The sequence below is a fragment of the Salvelinus fontinalis genome, chromosome 36 (assembly GCF_029448725.1).
Source record: "Salvelinus fontinalis isolate EN_2023a chromosome 36, ASM2944872v1, whole genome shotgun sequence".
In the NCBI taxonomy this organism is placed as follows: domain Eukaryota; kingdom Metazoa; phylum Chordata; class Actinopteri; order Salmoniformes; family Salmonidae; genus Salvelinus; species Salvelinus fontinalis.
In genome coordinates, this window is record NC_074700.1 from 32812580 (window position 1) to 32831934 (window position 19355).

The following is a 19355-nucleotide window of genomic DNA, read 5'->3' on the forward strand; positions in this document are numbered from 1 at the left end:
CTATTGTATTGTGTTATCCTGCCTGTCCTGTTACCCTGGTCTATTGTATTGTGTTATCCTGTCTGTCCTGTTACCCTGGTCTATTGTATTGTGTTATCCTGCCTGTCCTGTTTACCCTGGTCTATTGTATTGTGTTATCCTGCCTGTCCTGTTACCCTGGTCTATTGTATTGTGTTATCCTGTCTGTCCTGTTACCCTGGTCAATTGTATTGTGTTAACCTGCCTATCCTGTTACCCTGGTCTATTGTATTGTGTTAACCTGCCTGTCCTGTTACCCTGGTCTATTGTATTGTGTTATCCTGTCTGTCCTGTTACCCTGGTCTATTGTATTGTGTTATCCTGCCTGTCCTGTTTACCCTGGTCTATTGTATTGTGTTATCCTGCCTGTCCTGTTACCCTGGTCTATTGTATTGTGTTATCCTGCCTGTCCTTTGTCCTGTTACCCTGGTCTATTGTATTGTGTTAACCTGCCTGTCCTGTTACCCTGGTCTATTGTATTGTGTTAACCTGCCTGTCCTGTTACCCTGGTCTATTGTATGTGTTATCCTGCCTGTCCTGTTTACCCTGGTCTATTGTATTGTGTTAACCTCCCTGTCCTGTTACCCTGGTCTATTGTATTGTGTTATCCTGCCTGTCCTGTGTCCTGTTACCCTGGTCTATTGTATTGCGTTAACCTGCCTGTCCTGTTACCCTGGTCTATTGTATTGTGTTATCCTGTCTGTCCTGTTACCCTGGTCTATTGTATTGCGTTAACCTGCCTGTCCTGTTACCCTCGTCAATTGTATTGTGTTAACCTGCCTGTCCTGTTACCCTCGTCAATTGTATTGTGTTAACCTGCCTATCCTGTTACCCTGGTCTATTCTATTGTGTTAACCTGCCTGTCCTGTTTACCCTGGTCTATTGTATTGTGTTATCCTGCCTGTCCTGTTACCCTGGTCTATTGTATTGTGTTATCCTGTCTGTCCTGTTACCCTGGTCTATTGTATTGTGTTATCCTGCCTGTCCTGTTTACCCTGGTCTATTGTATTGTGGTATCCTGCCTGTCCTGTTACCCTGGTCTATTGTATTGTGTTAACCTGCCTATCCTGTTACCCTGGTCTATTCTATTGTGTTAACCTGCCTGTCCTGTTACCCTGGTCTATTGTATTGTGTTATCCTGTCTGTCCTGTTACCCTGGTCTATTGTATTGTGTTATCCTGCCTGTCCTGTTTACCCTGGTCTATTGTATTGTGTTATCCTGCCTGTCCTGTTACCCTGGTCTATTGTATTGTGTTATCCTGCCTGTCCTTTGTCCTGTTACCCTGGTCTATTGTATTGTGTTAACCTGCCTGTCCTGTTACCCTGGTCTATTGTATTGTGTTAACCTGCCTGTCCTGTTACCCTGGTCTATTGTATGTGTTATCCTGCCTGTCCTGTTTACCCTGGTCTATTGTATTGTGTTAACCTCCCTGTCCTGTTACCCTGGTCTATTGTATTGTGTTATCCTGCCTGTCCTGTGTCCTGTTACCCTGGTCTATTGTATTGCGTTAACCTGCCTGTCCTGTTACCCTGGTCTATTGTATTGTGTTATCCTGTCTGTCCTGTTACCCTGGTCTATTGTATTGTGTTATCCTGCCTGTCCTGTGTCCTGTTACCCTGGTCTATTGTATTGTGTTAACCTGCCTGTCCTGTTACCCTGGTCTATTGTATTGTGTTATCCTGCCTGTCCTGTTTACCCTGGTCTATTGTATTGTGTTAACCTCCCTGTCCTGTTACCCTGGTCTATTGTATTGTGTTAACCTGCCTGTCCTGTGTCCTGTTACCCTGGTCTATTGTATTGTGTTAACCTGCCTGTCCTGTGTCCTGTTACCCTGGTCTATTGTATTGTGTTAACCTCCCTGTCCTGTTACCCTGGTCTATTGTATTGTGTTAACCTGCCTGTCCTGTTAACCTGGTCTATTGTATTGTGTTAACCTGCCTGTCCTGTGTCCTGTTACCCTGGTCTATTGTATTGTGTTAACCTGCCTGTCCTGTTACCCTGGTCTATTGTATTGTGTTAACCTGCCTGTCCTGTGTCCTGTTACCCTGGTCTATTGTATTGTGTTAACTTGCCTGTCCTGTTAACCTGGTCTATTGTATTGTGTAAACCTGCCTGTCCTGTTTACCCTGGTCTATTGTATTGTGTTAACCTGCATGTCCTGTGTCCTGTTACCCTGGTCTATTGTATTGTGTTAACCTGTCTGTCCTGTTACCCTGGTCTATTGTGTTGTGTTAACCTGCCTGTCCTGTTTACCCTGGTCTATTGTATTGTGTTAACCTGCATGTCCTGTGTCCTGTTACCCTGGTCTATTGTATTGTGTTAACCTGCCTGTCCTGTGTCCTGTTACCCTGGTCTATTGTATTGTGTTAACCTGCATGTCCTGTGTCCTGTTACCCTGGTCCATTGTATTGTGTTAACCTGTCTGTCCTGTTACCCTGGTCTATTGTATTGTGATAACCTGCCTGTCCTGTTACCCTGGTCTATTGTAGTATTGTGTTAACCTGCCTGTCCTGTTACCCTGGTCTATTGTATTGTGTAAACCTGTCTGTCCTGTTACCCTGGTCTATTGTATTGTGTTAACCTACATGTCCTGTGTCCTGTTACCCTGGTCTATTGTATTGTGTTAACCTGTCTGTCCTGCTACCCTGGTCTATTGTATTGTGTTAACCTGCCTGTCCTGTTTACACTGATCTATTGTACTGTGTTAACCTGCCTGTCCTGTTACCCTGGTCTTTTTTATTGTGTTCAACTGTCTGTCCTGTTACCCTGGTCTATTGTATTGTGTTATCCTGCCTGTCCTGTTTACCCTGGTCTATTGTATTGTGTTAACCTGCCTGTCCTGTGTCCTGTTACCCTGGTCTATTGTATTGTGTTAACCTGCCTGTCCTGTGTCCTGTTACCCTGGTCTATTGTATTGTGTTAACCTGCCTGTCCTGTTACCCTCGTCAATTGTATTGTGTTAAACTGTCTGTCCTGTTACCCTGTTCTATTGTATTGTGTTAACCTGTCATGTGTCCTGCTACCCTGGTCTATTGTATTGTGTTAACCTGCCTGTCCTGTTTCCCTGGTCTAATGTATTGTGTTAACCTGCCTGTCCTGTGACCTGTTACCCTGGTCTATTGTATTGTGATAACCAGCCGGTCCTGTTACCCGGGTCTATTGTATTGTGTTAACCTGCCTGTCCTTATACCCTGGTCTATTGTATTGTGATTCCCTGCCTGTCCTGTGTCCTGTTTCCCTGGTCTATTGTATTGTATTCACCTGCCTGTCCTGTTACCCTGGTCTATTGTATTGTGTTAACCGGCCTGTCCTGTTACCCTGGTCTATTGTATTGTGTTAACCTGCCTGTCCTGTGTCCTGTTTCCCTGGTCTAATGTATTGTGTTAACCTGCCTGTCCTGTGACCTGTTACCCTGGTCTATTGTATTGTGATAACCAGCCGGTCCTGTTACCCTGGTCTATTGTATTGTGTTAACCTGCCTGTCCTTATACCCTGGTCTATTGTATTGTGATTCCCTGCCTGTCCTGTGTCCTGTTTCCCTGGTCTATTGTATTGTATTCACTTGCCTGTCCTGTTACCCTGGCCTATTGTATTGTGTTAACCTGCCTGTCCAGTTACCCTGGTCTATTGTATTGTGTTAACCTGCCTGTCCTGTATCCTGTTACCCTGGTCTCTTGCATTGTGTTAACCTGCCTGTCCTGTGTCCTGTTACCCTGGTCTAATGTATTGTATTAACCCGCCTGTCCTGTTACCCTGGTCTATTTTATTGTGTTCGCCTGCCTGTCCTGTTACCCTGGTCTAGTGTATTGTGTTAACCTGCCCGTCCCGTGTCCTGTTACCTTGGTCTAATGTATTGTGTTAAGACCTGTTACCCTGGTCAATAGTATTGTGTTAACCTGCCTATCCTGTTACCCTGGTCTATTGTATTGTTTTAACCTGCCTGTCCTGTTTACCCTGGTCTATTGTATAGTGTTAACCTGCCTGTCCTTTGTCCTGTTACCCTGGTGTATTGTATTGTGTTAACCTGCCTGTCCTGTTACCCTGGTCTATTGTATTGTGTTAACCTGCCTGTCCTGTTACCCTGGTCTCTTGTATTGTGTTAACCTGCCTGTCCTGTGTCCTTTTACCCTGGACTATTGTATTGTGTTAACCCGCCTGTCTTGTTACCTTGGTCTATTGTATTGTGATAACCCGCCTGTTCTGTTACCCTGGTTTATTGTATTGTGTTAACCTGCCTGTCCTGTGTCCTGTTACCCTGGTCTATTGTATTGTGTTAACCTGCCTGTCCTGTGTCCTGTTACCCCGGTCTAATGTATTGTATTAACCCGCCTGTCCTGTTACCCTGGTCTATTTTATTGTGTTCGCCTGCCTGTCCTGTTACCCTGGTCTATTGTATTGTGTTAACCTGCCTGTCCCGTGTCCTGTTACCTTGGTCTAATGTATTGTGTTAAGTCCTGTTACCCTGGTCAATTGTATTGTGTTAACCTGCCTATCCTGTTACCCTGGTCTATTGTATTGTGTTAACCTGCCTGTCCTGTTTACCCTGGTCTATTGTATTGCGTTAAACTGTGTGTCCTGTTACCCTGGTCTATTGTATTGTGTAAACCTGCCTGTCCTGTTTACCCTGGTCTATTGTATTGTGTTAAACTGCCTGTCCTGTTACCCTGGTCTATTGTATTGTGTTAACCTGCCTGTCCTGTGTCCTGTTACCCTGGTCTATTGTATTGTGTTAACCTGCCTGTCCTGTTACCCTGGTCTATTGTATTGTGTTAACCTGCCTGTCCTGTGTCCTGTTACCCCGGTCTAATGTATTGTATTAACCCGCCTGTCCTGTTACCCTGGTCTATTTTATTGTGTTCGCCTGCCTGTCCTGTTACCCTGGTCTATTGTATTGTGTTAACCTGCCTGTCCCGTGTCCTGTTACCTTGGTCTAATGTATTGTGTTAAGTCCTGTTACCCTGGTCAATTGTATTGTGTTAACCTGCCTATCCTGTTACCCTGGTCTATTGTATTGTGTTAACCTGCCTGTCCTGTTTACCCTGGTCTATTGTATTGCGTTAAACTGTGTGTCCTGTTACCCTGGTCTATTGTATTGTGTAAACCTGCCTGTCCTGTTTACCCTGGTCTATTGTATTGTGTTAAACTGCCTGTCCTGTTACCCTGGTCTATTGTATTGTGTTAACCTGCCTGTCCTGTGTCCTGTTACCCTGGTCTATTGTATTGTGTTAACCTGCCTGTCCTGTTACCCTGGTCTATTGTATTGTGTTAACCTGCCTGTCCTGTATCCTGTTACCCTGGTTTCTTGTATTGTGTTAACCTGCTTGTCCTGTGTCCTGTTACCCTGATCTATTTTATTGTGTTCGCCTGCCTGTCCTGTTACCCTGGTCTATTGTATTGTGTTAACCTGCCTGTCCTGTGTCCTTTTACCCTGGTCTATTGTATTGTGTTAACCTGCCTGTCCTGTGTCCTGTTACCCTGGTCTATTGTATTGTATTAACCTGCCTGTCCTGTTACCCTCGTCAATTGTATTGTGTTAACCTGCCTGTCCTGTTACCCTCGTCAATTGTATTGTGTTAACCTGCCTATCCTGTTACCCTGGTCTATTCTATTGTGTTAACCTGCCTGTCCTGTTTACCCTGGTCTATTGTATTGTGTTATCCTGCCTGTCCTGTTACCCTGGTCTATTGTATTGTGTTATCCTGTCTGTCCTGTTACCCTGGTCTATTGTATTGTGTTATCCTGCCTGTCCTGTTTACCCTGGTCTATTGTATTGTGTTATCCTGCCTGTCCTGTTACCCTGGTCTATTGTATTGTGTTATCCTGTCTGTCCTGTTACCCTGGTCAATTGTATTGTGTTAACCTGCCTATCCTGTTACCCTGGTCTATTGTATTGTGTTAACCTGCCTGTCCTGTTACCCTGGTCTATTGTATTGTGTTATCCTGTCTGTCCTGTTACCCTGGTCTATTGTATTGTGTTATCCTGCCTGTCCTGTTTACCCTGGTCTATTGTATTGTGTTATCCTGCCTGTCCTGTTACCCTGGTCTATTGTATTGTGTTATCCTGCCTGTCCTTTGTCCTGTTACCCTGGTCTATTGTATTGTGTTAACCTGCCTGTCCTGTTACCCTGGTCTATTGTATTGTGTTAACCTGCCTGTCCTGTTACCCTGGTCTATTGTATGTGTTATCCTGCCTGTCCTGTTTACCCTGGTCTATTGTATTGTGTTAACCTCCCTGTCCTGTTACCCTGGTCTATTGTATTGTGTTATCCTGCCTGTCCTGTGTCCTGTTACCCTGGTCTATTGTATTGCGTTAACCTGCCTGTCCTGTTACCCTGGTCTATTGTATTGTGTTATCCTGTCTGTCCTGTTACCCTGGTCTATTGTATTGCGTTAACCTGCCTGTCCTGTTACCCTCGTCAATTGTATTGTGTTAACCTGCCTGTCCTGTTACCCTCGTCAATTGTATTGTGTTAACCTGCCTATCCTGTTACCCTGGTCTATTCTATTGTGTTAACCTGCCTGTCCTGTTTACCCTGGTCTATTGTATTGTGTTATCCTGCCTGTCCTGTTACCCTGGTCTATTGTATTGTGTTATCCTGTCTGTCCTGTTACCCTGGTCTATTGTATTGTGTTATCCTGCCTGTCCTGTTTACCCTGGTCTATTGTATTGTGGTATCCTGCCTGTCCTGTTACCCTGGTCTATTGTATTGTGTTATCCTGTCTGTCCTGTTACCCTGGTCAATTGTATTGTGTTAACCTGCCTATCCTGTTACCCTGGTCTATTCTATTGTGTTAACCTGCCTGTCCTGTTACCCTGGTCTATTGTATTGTGTTATCCTGTCTGTCCTGTTACCCTGGTCTATTGTATTGTGTTATCCTGCCTGTCCTGTTTACCCTGGTCTATTGTATTGTGTTATCCTGCCTGTCCTGTTACCCTGGTCTATTGTATTGTGTTATCCTGCCTGTCCTTTGTCCTGTTACCCTGGTCTATTGTATTGTGTTAACCTGCCTGTCCTGTTACCCTGGTCTATTGTATTGTGTTAACCTGCCTGTCCTGTTACCCTGGTCTATTGTATGTGTTATCCTGCCTGTCCTGTTTACCCTGGTCTATTGTATTGTGTTAACCTCCCTGTCCTGTTACCCTGGTCTATTGTATTGTGTTATCCTGCCTGTCCTGTGTCCTGTTACCCTGGTCTATTGTATTGCGTTAACCTGCCTGTCCTGTTACCCTGGTCTATTGTATTGTGTTATCCTGTCTGTCCTGTTACCCTGGTCTATTGTATTGTGTTATCCTGCCTGTCCTGTGTCCTGTTACCCTGGTCTATTGTATTGTGTTAACCTGCCTGTCCTGTTACCCTGGTCTATTGTATTGTGTTATCCTGCCTGTCCTGTTTACCCTGGTCTATTGTATTGTGTTAACCTCCCTGTCCTGTTACCCTGGTCTATTGTATTGTGTTAACCTGCCTGTCCTGTGTCCTGTTACCCTGGTCTATTGTATTGTGTTAACCTGCCTGTCCTGTGTCCTGTTACCCTGGTCTATTGTATTGTGTTAACCTCCCTGTCCTGTTACCCTGGTCTATTGTATTGTGTTAACCTGCCTGTCCTGTTAACCTGGTCTATTGTATTGTGTTAACCTGCCTGTCCTGTGTCCTGTTACCCTGGTCTATTGTATTGTGTTAACCTGCCTGTCCTGTTACCCTGGTCTATTGTATTGTGTTAACCTGCCTGTCCTGTGTCCTGTTACCCTGGTCTATTGTATTGTGTTAACTTGCCTGTCCTGTTAACCTGGTCTATTGTATTGTGTAAACCTGCCTGTCCTGTTTACCCTGGTCTATTGTATTGTGTTAACCTGCATGTCCTGTGTCCTGTTACCCTGGTCTATTGTATTGTGTTAACCTGTCTGTCCTGTTACCCTGGTCTATTGTGTTGTGTTAACCTGCCTGTCCTGTTTACCCTGGTCTATTGTATTGTGTTAACCTGCATGTCCTGTGTCCTGTTACCCTGGTCTATTGTATTGTGTTAACCTGCCTGTCCTGTGTCCTGTTACCCTGGTCTATTGTATTGTGTTAACCTGCATGTCCTGTGTCCTGTTACCCTGGTCCATTGTATTGTGTTAACCTGTCTGTCCTGTTACCCTGGTCTATTGTATTGTGATAACCTGCCTGTCCTGTTACCCTGGTCTATTGTAGTATTGTGTTAACCTGCCTGTCCTGTTACCCTGGTCTATTGTATTGTGTAAACCTGTCTGTCCTGTTACCCTGGTCTATTGTATTGTGTTAACCTACATGTCCTGTGTCCTGTTACCCTGGTCTATTGTATTGTGTTAACCTGTCTGTCCTGCTACCCTGGTCTATTGTATTGTGTTAACCTGCCTGTCCTGTTTACACTGATCTATTGTACTGTGTTAACCTGCCTGTCCTGTTACCCTGGTCTTTTTTATTGTGTTCAACTGTCTGTCCTGTTACCCTGGTCTATTGTATTGTGTTATCCTGCCTGTCCTGTTTACCCTGGTCTATTGTATTGTGTTAACCTGCCTGTCCTGTGTCCTGTTACCCTGGTCTATTGTATTGTGTTAACCTGCCTGTCCTGTGTCCTGTTACCCTGGTCTATTGTATTGTGTTAACCTGCCTGTCCTGTTACCCTCGTCAATTGTATTGTGTTAAACTGTCTGTCCTGTTACCCTGGTCTATTGTATTGTGTTATCCTGCCTGTCCTGTTACCCTGGTCTATTGTATTGTGTTATCCTGTCTGTCCTGTTACCTTGGTCTATTGTATTGTGTTATCCTGCCTGTCCTGTTTACCCTGGTCTATTGTATTGTGTTATCCTGCCTGTCCTGTGTCCTGTTACTCTGGTCTATTGTATTGTGTTAACCTGCCTGTCCTGTTACCCTGGTCTATTGTATTGTGTTATCCTGTCTGTCCTGTTACCCTGGTCTATTGTATTGTGTTATCCTGCCTGTCCTGTGTCCTGTTACCCTGGTCTATTGTATTGTGTTAACCTGCCTGTCCTGTTACCCTGGTCTATTGTATGTGTTATCCTGCCTGTCCTGTTTACCCTGGTCTATTGTATTGTGTTAACCTCCCTGTCCTGTTACCCTGGTCTATTGTATTGTGTTAACCTGCCTGTCCTGTTAACCTGGTCTATTGTATTGTGTTAACCTGCCTGTCCTGTGTCCTGTTACCCTGGTCTATTGTATTGTGTTAACCTGCCTGTCCTGTTACCCTGGTCTATTGTATTGTGTTAACCTGCCTGTCCTGTTAACCTGGTCTATTGTATTGTGTTAACCTGCCTGTCCTGTGTCCTGTTACCCTGTTCTATTGTATTGTGTTAACCTGCCTGTCCTGTTAACCCGGTCTATTGTATTGTGTAAACCTGCCTGTCCTGTTTACCCTGGTCTATTGTATTGTGTAAACCTGCCTGTCCTGTTTACCCTGGTCTATTGTATTGTGTAAACCTGCCTGTCCTGTTAACCTGGTCTATTGTATTGTGTTAATGTTACGGCGTTCCTCCTCCTCTTCATCCGAAGAGGAGGAGCATGGGTCGGACCAACACGCAGCGAGGTATGATGACATAAATTATATTTATTGAAATACGAAATGAACACGAAAACACTTGAAAATTACAAAATAACAAACACGACGTAGACAGACCTGAACATGGAACTTACATACTACACGCAGAACTCACGAACAGGAACAGACTACATCAAACGAACGAACAGCCAAAACAGTCCCGTGTGGTGCACATACACTGACACGAAAGACACAGGAGACAATCACCCACAAACAAACAGTGAGAACAACCTACCTTAATATGACTCTCAATCAGAGGAAATGCCAAACACCTGCCTCTAATTGAGAGCCATACCAGGCAACCCTTTAACCCAACATAGAAACACAACACATAGAAATGCCCACCCCGCTCACGCCCTGACCAAAAACACATACAAAACAAGAGAAAACAGGTCAGGAACGTGACAGTTAACCTGCATGTCCTGTGTCCTGTTACCCTGGTCTATTGTCTTGTGTTAACCTGCCTGTCCTGTTACCCTGGTCTATTGTGTTGTGTTAACCTGCCTGTCTTGTTAACCTGGTCTATTGTATTGTGTAAACCTGCCTGTCCTGTTTACCCTGATCTATTGTTTTGTGTTAACCTGCCTGTACTGTTAACCTGGTGTATTGTATTGTGTTAATCTGCCTGTCCTGTTACCCTGGTCTATTGTATTGTGTTAACCTGCCTGTCCTGTGTCCTGTGACCCTGGTCTATTGTATTGTGTTAACCTGCCTGTCCTGTTAACCTGGTCTATTGTATTGTGTAAACCTGCCTGTCCTGTTTACCCTGGTCTATTGCATTGTGTTAACCTGCCTGTCCTGTTTACCCTGATCTATTTTATTGTGTTAACCTGCCTGTACTGTTAACCTGGTGTATTGTATTGTGTTAACCTGAATGTCCTGTTACCCTGGTCTATTGTATTGTGTTAACATGCCTGTCCAGTTACCCTGGTCTATTGTATTGTGTTAACCTGCCTGTCCTGTATCCTGTTACCCTGGTCTCTTGCATTGTGTTAACCTGCCTGTCCTGTGTCCTGTTACCCTGGTCTAATGTATTGTATTAACCCGCCTGTCCTGTTACCCTGGTCTATTTTATTGTGTTCGCCTGCCTGTCCTGTTACCCTGGTCTAGTGTATTGTGTTAACCTGCCCGTCCCGTGTCCTGTTACCTTGGTCTAATCTATTGTGTTAAGACCTGTTACCCTGGTCAATAGTATTGTGTTAACCTGCCTATCCTGTTACCCTGGTCTATTGTATTGTGTTAACCTGCCTGTCCTGTTTACCCTGGTCTATTGTATTGTGCAAACCTGCCTGTCCTGTTTACCCTGGTCTATTGTATTGTTTTAACCTGCCTGTCCTGTTTACCCTGGTCTATTGTATAGTGTTAACCTGCCTGTCCTTTGTCCTGTTACCCTGGTGTATTGTATTGTGTTAACCCGCCTGTCCTGTTACCCTGGTCTATTGTATTGTGTTAACCTGCCTGTCCAGTTACCCTGGTCTATTGTATTGTGTTAACCTGCCTGTCCTGTTTCCTGTTACACTGGTCTCTTGTATTGTGTTAACCTGCCTGTCCTGTGTCCTTTTACCCTGGACTATTGTATTGTGTTAACCCGCCTGTCTTGTTACCTTGGTCTATTGTATTGTGATAACCCGCCTGTTCTGTTACCCTGGTTTATTGTATTGTGTTAACCTGCCTGTCCTGTGTCCTGTTACCCTGGTCTATTGTATTGTGTTAACCTGCCTGTCCTGTGTCCTGTTACCCCGGTCTAATGTATTGTATTAACCCGCCTGTCCTGTTACCCTGGTCTATTTTATTGTGTTCGCCTGCCTGTCCTGTTACCCTGGTCTATTGTATTGTGTTAACCTGCCTGTCCTGTTTACCCTGGTCTATTGTATTGTGTTAAACTGTGTGTCCTGTTACCCTGGTCTATTGTATTGTGTAAACCTGCCTGTCCTGTTTACCCCGGTCTATTGTATTGTGTTAACCTGCCTATCCTGTTACCCTGGTCTATTCTATTGTGTTAACCTGCTTGTCCTGTTTACCCTGGTCTATTGTATTGTGTTAAACTGCCTGTCCTGTTACCCTGGTCTATTGTATTGTGTTAACCTGCCTGTCCTGTGTCCTGTTACCCTGGTCTATTGTATTGTGTTAACCTGCCTGTCCTGTTACCCTGGTCTATTGTATTGTGTTAACCTGCCTGTCCTGTATCCTGTTACCCTGGTCTCTTGTATTGTGTTAACCTGCTTGTCCTGTGTCCTGTTACCCTGGTCTATTTTATTGTGTTCGCCTGCCTGTCCTGTTACCCTGGTCTATTGTATTGTGTTAACCTGCCTGTCCTGTGTCCTGTTACCCTGGTCTATTGTATTGTATTAACCTGCCTGTCCTGTTACCCTCGTCAATTGTATTGTGTTAACCTGCCTGTCCTGTTACCCTCGTCAATTGTATTGTGTTAACCTGCCTATCCTGTTACCCTGGTCTATTCTATTGTGTTAACCTGCCTGTCCTGTTTACCCTGGTCTATTGTTTTGTGTTATCCTGCCTGTCCTGTTACCCTGGTCTATTGTATTGTGTTATCCTGTCTGTCCTGTTACCCTGGTCTATTGTATTGTGTTATCCTGCCTGTCCTGTTTACCCTGGTCTATTGTATTGTGTTATCCTGCCTGTCCTGTTACCCTGGTCTATTGTATTGTGTTATCCTGTCTGTCCTGTTACCCTGGTCAATTGTATTGTGTTAACCTGCCTATCCTGTTACCTTGGTCTATTCTATTGTGTTAACCTGCCTGTCCTGTTACCCTGGTCTATTGTATTGTGTTATCCTGTCTGTCCTGTTACCCTGGTCTATTGTATTGTGTTATCCTGCCTGTCCTGTTTACCCTGGTCTATTTTATTGTGTTATCCTGCCTGTCCTGTTACCCTGGTCTATTGTATTGTGTTATCCTGCCTGTCCTTTGTCCTGTTACCCTGGTCTATTGTATTGTGTTAACCTGCCTGTCCTGTTACCCTGGTCTATTGTATTGTGTTAACCTGCCTGTCCTGTTACCCTGGTCTATTGTATGTGTTATCCTGCCTGTCCTGTTTACCCTGGTCTATTGTATTGTGTTAACCTCCCTGTCCTGTTACCCTGGTCTATTGTATTGTGTTATCCTGCCTGTCCTGTGTCCTGTTACCCTGGTCTATTGTATTGCGTTAACCTGCCTGTCCTGTTACCCTGGTCTATTGTATTGTGTTATCCTGTCTGTCCTGTTACCCTGGTCTATTGTATTGCGTTAACCTGCCTGTCCTGTTACCCTCGTCAATTGTATTGTGTTAACCTGCCTGTCCTGTTACCCTCGTCTATTCTATTGTGTTAACCTGCCTGTCCTGTTTACCCTGGTCTATTGTATTGTGTTATCCTGCCTGTCCTGTTACCCTGGTCTATTGTATTGTGTTATCCTGTCTGTCCTGTTACCCTGGTCTATTGTATTGTGTTATCCTGCCTGTCCTGTTTACCCTGGTCTATTGTATTGTGTTATCCTGCCTGTCCTGTTACCCTGGTCTATTGTATTGTGTTATCCTGTCTGTCCTGTTACCCTGGTCAATTGTATTGTGTTAACCTGCCTATCCTGTTACCCTGGTCTATTCTATTGTGTTAACCTGCCTGTCCTGTTACCCTGGTCTATTGTATTGTGTTATCCTGTCTGTCCTGTTACCCTGGTCTATTGTATTGTGTTATCCTGCCTGTCCTGTTTACCCTGGTCTATTGTATTGTGTTATCCTGCCTGTCCTGTTACCCTGGTCTATTGTATTGTGTTATCCTGCCTGTCCTTTGTCCTGTTACCCTGGTCTATTGTATTGTGTTAACCTGCCTGTCCTGTTACCCTGGTCTATTGTATTGTGTTAACCTGCCTGTCCTGTTACCCTGGCCTATTGTATGTGTTATCCTGCCTGTCCTGTTTACCCTGGTCTATTGTATTGTGTTAACCTCCCTGTCCTGTTACCCTGGTCTATTGTATTGTGTTATCCTGCCTGTCCTGTGTCCTGTTACCCTGGTCTATTGTATTGCGTTAACCTGCCTGTCCTGTTACCCTGGTCTATTGTATTGTGTTATCCTGTCTGTCCTGTTACCCTGGTCTATTGTATTGCGTTAACCTGCCTGTGCTGTTACCCTCGTCAATTGTATTGTGTTAACCTGCCTGTCCTGTTACCCTCGTCAATTGTATTGTGTTAACCTGCCTATCCTGTTACCCTGGTCTATTCTATTGTGTTAACCTGCCTGTCCTGTTTACCCTGGTCTATTGTATTGTGTTATCCTGCCTGTCCTGTTTACCCTGGTCTATTGTATTGTGTTATCCTGCCTGTCCTGTTACCCTGGTCTATTGTATTGTGTTATCCTGTCTGTCCTGTTACCCTGGTCAATTGTATTGTGTTAACCTGCCTATCCTGTTACCCTGGTCTATTCTATTGTGTTAACCTGCCTGTCCTGTTACCCTGGTCTATTGTATTGTGTTATCCTGTCTGTCCTGTTACCCTGGTCTATTGTATTGTGTTATCCTGCCTGTCCTGTTTACCCTGGTCTATTGTATTGTGTTATCCTGCCTGTCCTGTTACCCTGGTCTATTGTATTGTGTTATCCTGCCTGTCCTTTGTCCTGTTACCCTGGTCTATTGTATTGTGTTAACCTGCCTGTCCTGTTACCCTGGTCTATTGTATTGTGTTAACCTGCCTGTCCTGTTACCCTGGTCTATTGTATGTGTTATCCTGCCTGTCCTGTTTACCCTGGTCTATTGTATTGTGTTAACCTCCCTGTCCTGTTACCCTGGTCTATTGTATTGTGTTATCCTGCCTGTCCTGTGTCCTGTTACCCTGGTCTATTGTATTGTGTTAACCTGCCTGTCCTGTTACCCTGGTCTATTGTATTGTGTTATCCTGCCTGTCCTGTTTACCCTGGTCTATTGTATTGTGTTAACCTCCCTGTCCTGTTACCCTGGTCTATTGTATTGTGTTAACCTGCCTGTCCTGTGTCCTGTTACCCTGGTCTATTGTATTGTGTTAACCTGCCTGTCCTGTGTCCTGTTACCCTGGTCTATTGTATTGTGTTAACCTCCCTGTCCTGTTACCCTGGTCTATTGTATTGTGTTAACCTGCCTGTCCTGTTAACCTGGTCTATTGTATTGTGTTAACCTGCCTGTCCTGTGTCCTGTTACCCTGGTCTATTGTATTGTGTTAACCTGCCTGTCCTGTTACCCTGGTCTATTGTATTGTGTTAACCTGCCTGTCCTGTGTCCTGTTACCCTGGTCTATTGTATTGTGTTAACTTGCCTGTCCTGTTAACCTGGTCTATTGTATTGTGTAAACCTGCCTGTCCTGTTTACCCTGGTCTATTGTATTGTGTTAACCTGCATGTCCTGTGTCCTGTTACCCTGGTCTATTGTATTGTGTTAACCTGTCTGTCCTGTTACCCTGGTCTATTGTGTTGTGTTAACCTGCATGTCCTGTTTACCCTGGTCTATTGTATTGTGTTAACCTGCATGTCCTGTGTCTTGTTACCCTGGTCTATTGTATTGTGTTAACCTGCCTGTCCTGTGTCCTGTTACCCTGGTCTATTGTATTGTGTTAACCTGCATGTCCTGTGTCCTGTTACCCTGGTCCATTGTATTGTGTTAACCTGTCTGTCCTGTTACCCTGGTCTATTGTATTGTGATAACCTGCCTGTCCTGTTACCCTGGTCTATTGTATTGTGTTAACCTGCCTGTCCTGTTACCCTGGTCTATTGTATTGTGTAAACCTGTCTGTCCTGTTACCCTGGTCTATTGTATTGTGTTAACCTACATGTCCTGTGTCCTGTTACCCTGGTCTATTGTATTGTGTTAACCTGTCTGTCCTGCTACCCTGGTCTATTGTATTGTGTTAACCTGCCTGTCCTGTTTACACTGATCTATTGTACTGTGTTAACCTGCCTGTCCTGTTACCCTGGTCTTTTTTATTGTGTTCAACTGTCTGTCCTGTTACCCTGGTCTATTGTATTGTGTTATCCTGCCTGTCCTGTTTACCCTGGTCTATTGTATTGTGTTAACCTGCCTGTCCTGTGTCCTGTTACCCTGGTCTATTGTATTGAGTTTACCTGCCTGTCCTGTTACCCTGGTCTATTGTATTGTGTTAACCTGCCTGTCCTGTTACCCTGGTCTATTGTGTTGTGTTAACCTGCCTGTCCTGTTAACCTGGTCTATTGTATTGTGTTAACCTGCCTGTCCTGTGTCCTGTGACCCTGGTCTATTGTATTGTGTTAACCTGCCTTTCCTGTTAACCTGGTCTATTGTATTGTGTAAACCTGCCTGTCCTGTTTACCCTGATCTATTGTGTTGTGTTAACCTGCCTGTCCTGTTTACCCTGGTCTATTGTATTGTGTTAACCTGTCTGTCCTGTTACCCTGGTCTATTGTGTTGTGTTAACCTGCCTGTCCTGTTTACCCTGGTCTATTGGATTGTGTTAACCTGCATGTCCTGTGTCCTGTTACCCTGGTCTACTGTATTGTGTTAACCTGTCTGTCCTGTTACCCTGGTCTATTGTGTTGTGTTAACCTGCCTGTCCTGTTTACCCTGGTCTATTGTATTGTGTTAACCTGCATGTCCTGTGTCCTGTTACCCTGGTCTATTGTATTGTGTAAACCTGTCTGTCCTGTTACCCTGGTCTATTGTATTGTGTTAACCTGCCTGTCCTGTTTACCCTGATCTATTGTATTTTGTTAACCTGCCTGTCCTGTTACCCTGGTCTATTGCATTGTGTTAACCTGCCTGTCCTGTTTACCCTGATCTATTGTATTTTGTTAACCTGCCTGTCCTGTTACCCTGGTCTTTTTTATTGTGTTCACCTGCCTGTCCTTTTACCCTGGACTATTGTATTGTGTTATCCTGTCTGTCCTGTTACCCTGTTCTATTATATTGTGTTATCCTGCCTGTCCTGTTACCCTGGTCTATTATTGTGTTAACCCGCCTGTCCTGTTAACCTGGTCTATTGTATTGTGTTAACCTGCCTGTCCTGTGTCCTGTTACCCTGGTCTATTGTATTGTGTTAACCTGCCTGTCCTGTTTACCCTGGTCTTTTGTATTGTGTTAACCTGCCTGTCCTGTGTCCTGTTACCCTGGTCTATTGTATTGTGTTAACCTGCCTGTCCTGTTAACCTGGTCTATTGTATTGTGTAAACCTGCCTGTCCTGTTTACCCTGGTCTTTTTTATTGTTTAAACCTGCCTGTCCTGTTAACCTGGTCTATTGTAGTGTGTTAACCTGCATGTCCTGTGTCCTGTTACCCTGGTCTATTGTATTGTGTTAAACTGCCTGTCCTGTTACCCTGGTCTATTGGATTGTGTTAACCTGCTTGTCCTGTTTACCCTGGTCTATTGTATTTTGTTAACCTGCTTGTCCTGTGTCCTGTTACCCTGGTCTAATGTATTGTATTAACCCGCCTGTCCTGTTACCCTGGTCTATTGTATTGTGTTCGCCAGCCTGTCCTGTTACCCTGGTCTATTGTATTGTATTAACCCGCCTCTCCTGTTATCTTGGTCTATTTTATTGTGTAAACCTGCCTGTCCTGTTACCCTGGTCGATTGTATTGTGATCACCTGTCATGTGTCCTGTTAGCCTGGTCTATTGTATTGTGTTAACCTGCCTGTCCTGTTACCCTGGTCTATTGTATTGTGTTAAACTGTCTGTCCTGTTACCCTGGGCTATTGTATTGTGTAAACCTGCCTGTCTTGTTTACCCTGGTCTATTGTATTGTGTAAACCTGCCTGTCCTGTTACCCTGGTCGATTGTATTGTGATCACCTGTCATGTGTCCTGATAGCCTGGTCTATTGTATTGTGTTAACCTGCCTGTCCTGTTACCCTGGTCTTTTTTATTGTGTTAACATGCCTGTCCTGTTACCCTGGTCTATTGTATTGTGTTAACCTGCCTGTCCTGATAACCTGGTCTATTGGATTGTGTTAACCTACCTGTCCTTTTACCCTGGTCTATTGGATTGTGTTAAACTGCCTGTCCTGTTACCCTGGTCAATTGGATTGTGTTAACCTGCTTGTCCTGTTTACCCTGGTCTATTGTATTGTGCTAACCTGCCTGTCCTGTTACCCTGGTCTATTGTATATTGTGATAACCTGCCTGTCCTGTTACCCTGGTCTATTGTATATTGTGATAACCTGCCTGTCCTGTTACCCTGGTCTATTGTATTTTGTTACCCTGCTTGTCCTGTGTCCTGTTACCCTGGTCTAATGTATTGTATTAACATACCTGTCCTTTTACCCTGGTCTATTGGATTTTGTTAACCTGCCTGTCTTGTTACCCTGGTCTATTGGATTGTGTTAGCCTGCCTGTCCTGTTTACCCTGGTCTATTGTATTGTGTTAACCTGCCTGTCCTGTTACCCTGGTCTATTGTATTGTCATAACCAGCCTGTCTTGTTACCCTGGTCTATTGGATTGTGTTAACCTGCCTGTCCTGTTTACCCTGGTCTATTGTATTGTGTTAACCTGCATGTCCTGTTACCCTGGTCTATTGTATTGTTAACCTGAATGTCCTGTGTCCTGTTACCCTGGTCTATTGTATTGTGTTAACCTGCCTGTTCTGTTACCCTGGTCTATTGTATTGTGTTAACCTGCCTGTCCTGTTACCCTGGTCTATTGTATTGTGTTAACCTGCCTGTCCAGTTACCCTGGTCTATTGTATTGTGTTAACCTGCATGTCCTGTGTCCTGTTACCCTGGTCTATTGTATTGTGTTAACCTGCCTGTCCTGTTACCCTGGTCTATTGGATTGTGTTAACCTGCCTGTCCTGCTTACCCTGGTCTATTGTATTGTGTTAACCTGCCTGTCCTGATACCCTGGTCTATTGGATTGTGTTAACCTGCCTGTCCTGTTACCCTGGTCTATTGAATTGTGTTAACCTGCCTGTCATGTTTACCCTGGTCTATTGTATTGTGTTAACCTGCCTGTCCTGTTACCCTGGTCTATTGTATTGTGATAACCAGCCTGTCTTGTTACCCTGGTCTATTGTATTGTGTTAACCTGCCTGTCCTGTTACCCTGGTCTATTGTATTGTGATAACCAGCCTGTCCTGTTACCCTGGTCTATTGTATTGTGTTAAACTGCTTGTCCTGTGTCCTGTTACCCTTGTCTATTGTATTGTGTTAACCTGCCTGTCCTGTTACCCTGGTCTATTGTATTGTGATAACCTGCATGTCCTGTTACCCTGGTCTATTGTATTGTGTTAACCTGCCTGTCCTGTGTCCTGTTACCCTGGTATATTGTATTATGTTAACCTGTCTGTCCTGTATCCTGTTACCCTGGTCTATTGTATTGTGTTAACCTGCCTGTCCTGTTACCCTGGTCTATTGTATTGTGATAACCAGCTTGTCTTGTTACCCTGGTCTAATGTATTGTGATAACCTGCCTGTCCTGTTACCCTGGTCTAATGTATTGTATTAACCCGCCTGTCCTGTTACCCTGGTCTGTTGTATTGTGTTCGCCTGCCTGTCCTGTTACCCTGGTCTATTGTATTGTGTTAACCTGCCTGTCCTTTGTCCTGTTACCCTGGTCTATTATATTCTGATCACCTGCCTGTCCTGTTACCCTGGTCTATTGTATTGTGTTAACCTGCCTGTCCTGTTACCCTGGTGTATTGTTTTGTATTAACCTGCCTGTCCTGTTACCCTGGTCTATTGTATTGTGTTAACCTGCCTGTCCTGTGTCCTGTTACCCTGGTCTATTGTATTGTGTTAACCTGCATGACCTGTGTCATGTTAACCTAGTCTATTGTAT